This window comes from Pelophylax lessonae, assembly GCF_965119305.1.
Source record: "Pelophylax lessonae genome assembly, chromosome: 1".
NCBI classification, from domain to species: Eukaryota; Metazoa; Chordata; class Amphibia; order Anura; family Ranidae; genus Pelophylax; species Pelophylax lessonae.
The window spans coordinates 536,017,297-536,024,656 of record NC_138768.1 but is presented as its reverse complement, the minus strand read 5'-3'; positions in this window follow the sequence as shown (position 1 = coordinate 536,024,656).

Sequence of the window (7,360 nt, the reverse complement as noted above, 5' to 3'; positions counted from 1 at the left end):
ATGCACTGTTACTGTAAAAAATGACACTGGCAGGGAAGGGGCTAACTTTATTGGTGATCAAGGGGTTAAGTGTGTCCCTACGGGCGTGCTTCTAACTGTAAAGGGGTGTGGCTAGTGGTGTAACAACAAAGACATATGATCCTACATAGCAGGACCGTATGATCTCTGTTCTTACACAGGGGAGAAAGACAGGCGGCTTTGTTTACATCAGCCGCCTGCCTTTCTCCCTTTCCACGGGGAGATCGCGAGTGACCGGCAGACATCGGGTCCGCCGGTCACTCGCGTGGACTGCTTAGGGAACGAGCGGGGGCGAGAGCGCGCCTCCGGCGGCGCACGCTCGCCCCCTAGAGCTTCACAGGCGAGCGACGTAGTACTACGTCACTTTGCCTGTGAGGGGCTGAGCGCCGCCGTAAATAGTCGTGTGGCGGTCAGCAAGCGGTTAATTTCAGACAATTACATCTTCATACATTTACATCATCTCTCCTTATATACTCAAGAAGAGAAAAAAAACATAACAAAAACAGCATAGAAGATGCAAACACTCTTTCAACCCCTCCCCTCTCACCCGTCCCCTCCCCCACTCCCACCCCTGTTGCCAATGGTCTTCTTCATCTATCCCTTATTACTTCACCTCAGCCTTCTATTGTTTCCTCAATAAAACTTCTAGATCCCCCAGATCTTTTCATGTCTATCTAAACCCCCTTTATCTTTATGACTTAAATATTCAATTTCTTGTATAAATTCCACTCTCCTAAACCACTCTTTAATTGTTGGAGCCTCTGGTTCCTACCACTTCTTTGGTATTGCTCCCTTGGCCGCTACCAGCAGACTAGGGGTCAATGTATTTCTGTATTGTTTAATCAGTTCTTTAACATTATGGAATAAACACACATGGATCATCCTTAACCTCAGTTTCTATTATATATTTTATTAACTGCCTAATCTTTTGCCAATAAACCACTATCTTGGGGCATTCCCACCATATATGTGTCATTGTACCAATCTGGGGGCAATCCCGCCAACACATAGGGGATTTTTCTGGTTGTATTTTATTTAATTTCTCTTGAGTTATATACCACCTCACCGGGCTTTTATAGTTCAGCTCTATTGAGCTTATATCTGTTGTTACCTTATGAACTACTTTCTTTATTTGTTGGGTCTCCAGATATCTGCTTAATTCCTCTCCCCATTTCTAATGAATGGCGGCACCTCAGAACCCCCCATTCCTATAAGTATTTTATATATCTTAGAGATGTTATGTTTTGCTTCTGTCTGTTCCGCAAACAGATGTTCAAGAGGGTATAAATCAACTCCTAATCTAATTGGTTTATGTAATTTCATAATAAAATGTTTTAACTGGAAGTACCGCCATTCATTCAGATCTATCAAATTCTCCTTTTGTTTCAAATCCTGATATGTCTTTATTTTCCCCTTAATTAATATATCTTTTATTTCTGCCCCTTCATCTAATATCCACTCACCAAACTGTTGTTTATTCCCTGAAATAAAATAATTTGTCCCCGCTAGTGTTATTAAAGGTACATTGTTTTCCCACTTGGTCAACCTATATATGTGATCCCATACCCAAAAACATTCCTAGTCAAATCAGGTGTCTTCCCTCCCATCTTTCTATATTTACGTGGTACCAGTGACGGCCGGTGCATTGGGGGTGCAGGGGCGCCACCCCCCCAATTCATGCGTCCGGTCCCCTAATCTACATGCGGGGTGCCAGACGCATGTAGTTCAATTGGGTTATTTTTCTTCTGAAGCACGTGATTAGAGCCAGAGGCTCTAATAGGCTTCAGAAAAGGGTGGACCCGGGGCGCAGAGCAGTGCAATCTGAGCCCACCCATTGTGTGACAATAGCGAATGAATATTGTTACACGGATCCTCCTCCTGGCCAATCAGGAAGCGGGTCCGAGACCCGTTTCCTGGTTGGCCGAATGGCGAACCTTTGCCATTAGCCAAGGAGGAGGAGGAGGAGGAGGGAGCCGCTGCATCAGGTAAGTGCACTGGTCTCTCTGCACGCTGGTCACTCTGCATTGAAGGGGGCATGCTGTGGTCACTCTACATTGAAGGGGGCACACTGTGATCACTCTACATTGAAGGGGGCACGCTGTGGTCACTCTGCATTGATGGGGGCATACTGTGGTCACTCTGCATTGAAGGGGGCAAGCTGTGGTCACTCTGCATTGAAGGGGGCACGCTGTAGTCACTCTGCATTAAAAGGGGCATGCTGTGGTCACTCTGCATTGAAGGGGGCACACTGTGATTACTCTGCATTGATAGGGGCACTCTGTGGTCACTCTGCATTGAAGGGGGCACACTGTGGTCACTCTGCATTGATGGGGGCACACTGTGGTCACTCTACATTGATGGGGGCATGCTGTGGTCACTCTGCATTGATGGGGGCACGTTGTGGTCACTCTGCATTGAAGGGGGCATGCTGTGGTCACTCTGCATTGAAGGGGGCACGCTGTAGTCACTCTGCATTTAAGAGGGCACACTGTGGTCACTCTACATTGAAGGGGGCATGCTGTGGTCACTCTACATTGAAGGGGCACACTGTGGTCACTCTGCATTGAAGGGGCACGCTGTGGTCACTCTGCATTGAAGGGGGCACGCTGTGGTCACTCTGCATTAAAGGGGGCACGCTGTGGTCACTCTGCATTGAAGGGGGCACGCTGTGGTCACTCTGCATTGAAGGCCCCTTTCACACTTTTGTGACCTCAAAGTCATGCAATTTTTTGCCGCGTTTTTTGCCGCAAAGCAATGCCTATTACATTTTTCTGTTTGCGCCCCCCCAAAAATTTTGAGCACCAGCCGCCACTGCGTGGTACCCAACTGTTACTACCCAAATTTGTTTCACTCATTGTATTCTCTATTGTGACTCACACTTTTTTTACAAATTTTTTCCCTCCATTCTACTAACCGTGACAATATTACTGCATTATAATATTTTTTTAAATCTGGTGCTACTAATCCTCCCTGTGCTTTATCTCTGCATAATAATTCATATTTAATCCCTGGTTTCTATTTTTGCCAGATATAATTAACTATTAAGGTTTTAGGTTTTTTAAAGTAAAACTGTGGGACACATATTGGCAACATCTGGAATTTATACAAAATTTTCGGTACAATCACCATTTTAACCATATTTATCCTTCCTAAACATGAAATAGGTTTTGATGTCCTCCTTATCTCTTGTTTAATTTCATTCAGTAGTGGATGTTGTTTACTTGATAGAGATCCTGTGCATTTGCTGTTAAATTTATCCCTAGGTATTTAACGTAAGTACTTTTTTCCCCCATGTAAATTCTGATTTCAAGTTTAACTCTTCTTTTTTACTTATACTCACGTTTAATATTTCAGATTTGGTTGGGTTTATTTTTAGATTTGACAAAGCTCCATACTTTTTAATTTCTTTCATCAGGTTTGGTAATGTTATTCTTGGATTGGCTACATAGAATAACATATCATCCGCATATACGGCTACTTTATGATCAACCTCCCCGATTTTTATTACCCCTATATCCACATTTTTGGTAATCCTCAACAAAAGTGGTTCTAGTGATAACACAAGCAGAATAGGGGATAATGGACATCCTTGTTTCGTTCCATTTTCCATAGCAAAAGGGAGTGACAATTTTCCATTTACTTTGACTGCTGCAGCTGGACAGTTATAAAAGGCAATAATCCACTTCATCATTTTTGGTCCTATTCCGATCGCTAGCATTGTGGCCATCATAAAACCCCAGTCTACCCTGTCGAAGGCTTTTTCGGCATCAATCGACAAAAGAAGACCCAGGTGTCTGCATCTCCTAATTTTTTGCATAGTTAATAACGTCCTGATCCTGTTGTCCTTCCCCTCTCTCCCTGGGACAAAGCCTGTTTGGTCCACATGAATCCACTTAGGCATCAACTTCTTCAAGGTCTATCTATCAATAATGTTGAGGTCAGGAGATTGTGAAGGCCATGGCAAAACCTTCAGTTTTTACGCCTCTTGATGTAATCTCGAGGTGTGTTTAGGATCATTATCAATTTGTAGAATCCATAAACTCTTTAACTTCAGCTTTTTCACAGATGGCATCAAGTTACCATCCAAAATTTTCTGAAATTTTATTGAATTCATTTTTCCTTCTACTCGTGAGATGTTCCCTGTGCCACTGACTGCAATACCATCCCAAAGCATGATTGATCCACCACCATGCTTAACCACTTAAGCCCCGGAAGATTTTACCCCCTTCCTGACCAGGGGGTATTTTGCGATACGGCACTGCGTGACTTTAACGGACAATTGCGCGGTCGTGCGACGCTGTACCTAAACAAATTTGACGTCCTTTTTTTCCCACAAACAGAGCTTTCTTTTGGTGGTATTTGATCACCTGTGCGATTTTTTGATCATGCGCTATAAACAAAAAAAGAGCGTCAATTTTGCAAAAATAACAATATTTTTCACATTTTTTATATGAAATTCCCCAAAAAAAAAAGTAAAAATCAAAATTTTTTAACATTTTTGGCCAATTTGTTTTATGCTACATATGTTTGGTAAAAAAAATCGCAAAAAGCGTATTTTGATTGGTTTGCGCAAAAGTTATCGCGTTTACTAACAAAGGGAAAGATTTTTGTCATTTTTGTTGTTTTTTTTTTAACGCGTAATGGCGGCGATCTGCGTTTTTTTTGCGGTACTGCGACATTGCGGTGGACAGATCGGACCCTTGACTGATATTTTTGACACTTTTGGGGTTACCAGTGACATTTCTACAGTAATCAGTGCTATATATATGCACTGTTACTGTAAAAATACACTGGCAGTGAAGGGGTTAACTTTATTTGAGAGGGAGGGGCTGTGTGTGTCCCTAGGGGCGTGATTCTAACTGTGATTGGCTGTGGCTTGAGGTGTAGTTACACTGATCAACGGTTTTACATAGTAGAACCGTATGATCAGTGTCCCTACACAGGGAGAACTGACAGGCAGCTTGTTTACACAAGCTGCCTGCCTTTCTCCCTCTCCCCCGAGGATCGCAGAGTGACCGGCGGACATCGGGTCCGCTGGTCACACGCGCGGGGGGGTGCGTGACCACGCGGGAGCGGGAGCGCGCCGCCGGCGGCGCGCGCTCGCTCCCCAGACCCTCCCAGGCTAGTGACGTACCGATACGTCACTCTGCCTGTGAGAAGCTGACCGCCGCAGTATATAGTCGTGCGGCGGTCGGCAAGTGGTTAACAGTTGGACAGAGGTTCTTTTCATTAAATTCTGTGCCCCTTCTTCTCCAAACGTACCTTTGCTCATTCCGGCCAAAAAGTTCAATTTTAACCTCATCGGTCCACAGAACTTGTTTCCAAAATGCATAAGGCTTGTCTATATGTTGATTTCAAAGTTCAAACGCTGATTTTTGTGGTGATTTAAAATAGGACAGGAGGCAGGGGAGGATGACTCTTACCAAAAAACGAAAAGGAAGGAAGAGTACAGGAAAGGCACAGACAAGCAAATCGGAAGGAGAAATTGGCCGCTTTTTTACCAATAGTCAGAAACCGCCTAAAGGGGCAAAAATGGCAACTTGTGAAAATAGTGCCTTGACAAGCTCAGAGTCTAGTGACATACTTAATTCACTGAATACCTCCCCTATTTCAGAAGGCGGCTCTAACAGTCCAGCGAGTGGACAGAGAGAGAACCCTACACCCTGCATGCATACACAGACTTCTATACAGAACTATGAGCTTAAAACCCTGCTACAGGCTTTACCAACAAAAGCAGATATAGAACAAATGATCAGTAGAATAGAGGAAAAACATCATAAAGAAATGCAGGGAGTAAAAAAGGACAAAATATCACAAACTCGCCTAGCAGAAGAGGAGGCATCTATTAATATGATAAAAGAGAGATTGGCAGCGTTAGAGATAACAAGAGATACACAGAGAGAAACAGAAGATGTAATACAATTATAGTTGGAATAAATAGAAAATAGAAGCAGCCGCAATAACTTGCGACTACGTGGAATATCCGAAACCATAAACAGTGAAAAATTGGTAGAGGTGGCAAAGGAGATCTTTAAACAGGTTCTAAAGGATAAATATCTGGATCATCTAGAAATAGAAAGGATACATAGAGCTCCTGGTCCTAGAAGTAAGGAAGAGAGGAGACCAAGGGATGTGATCTGTAGAATACACCACTACACACATAAGGAATCAATACTAAGAATGGCTTGGGAAGCTCAAGATATAAATGTTGAAGGAATACCTGTCAAAATATACTCAGATATCTCTAGAGGAATGTTGCGCAGAAGAGCTCTTTTAAGACCACTGTTGGAATTAGCAAGAAAGGCGGGATGTACATATAGGTGGGGAATTCCCTTCTCGATAACATTTTGCAGAAATGGTAGATACTTTAATCTCAGAACATTTCAAGACAGAGCGGCCTTTTTTTCGTTTATAGAGACAGATTTCATACATGTTATAAACTGGTTTGGTCGAATACCTAGAGAAAACTTTTTTGAGCACCCCCAACAGCAAGAGAGAGGAGCAGACACAGCAGTAAATGAAGAGATAAGAGAGAGATGAATATTTCCTGAAGGATTTCTTTATCTGTGAGGCCCCTCTCTCCTCTTTTTTTTTTTTTTTCATCTATCTGGATTAATTATAAGGTTGCATTTTTGGTTACTTGTTTTTTTTCCCCCCTTTTTTTCACACTCTAGAGAAGATAATTGCTTTTCCTTCTCTCTTAAGTGAACCACTTTTTTTTTTTTTTTATATATACTTAGGGGAGGGATTTTTTTTTGTTCCTATCCCACCCCCTTATAATTTAGTCACTGTATTTTTGATTATAGAGAAGATAATTTTGTCTTCTCCTTTAAGAGATGCACGTCCTTGTTTTTTTTTGTTTTTTTCACTCCTACCCCTGGTAATTAAGTCACTTATTTTATTACTAAAGGGAAGATATTCCCTCTTCCCCTTAAACCTGCTCACGAGTGGAATATCCCTCTTTTTCTTCTCCTTTTTTTTTTCTTCCTCATCCCCCCTTATAATTAGGGCACTTTTTTTTTCTCACTAACGGGAAGTTCATTTTTTTTTCTCTTCCCTTTTAAATTTGTTCACGAATGACTTTTTTTTTTTTTTCTTCCCTTTTTTTTTTTCTCTGGATTTAATATGGATGTTGGAAATTATGTAAAATTATGTATAAATATATGATAGTATATGAGATGAAATAATGTATGTTTTTTTTTTTTTTATCCTTGTGGTGACTATATAGTGGATAAGATTTCTGAGAGGGGGAAAGGGGAAAGAATGGAAGAACAATAGTGGGTTTTTTTTTTTTTTTTTCCTTACACTTTAGGGAGGATTTTTTTCTTTTTGTATTCCTCTC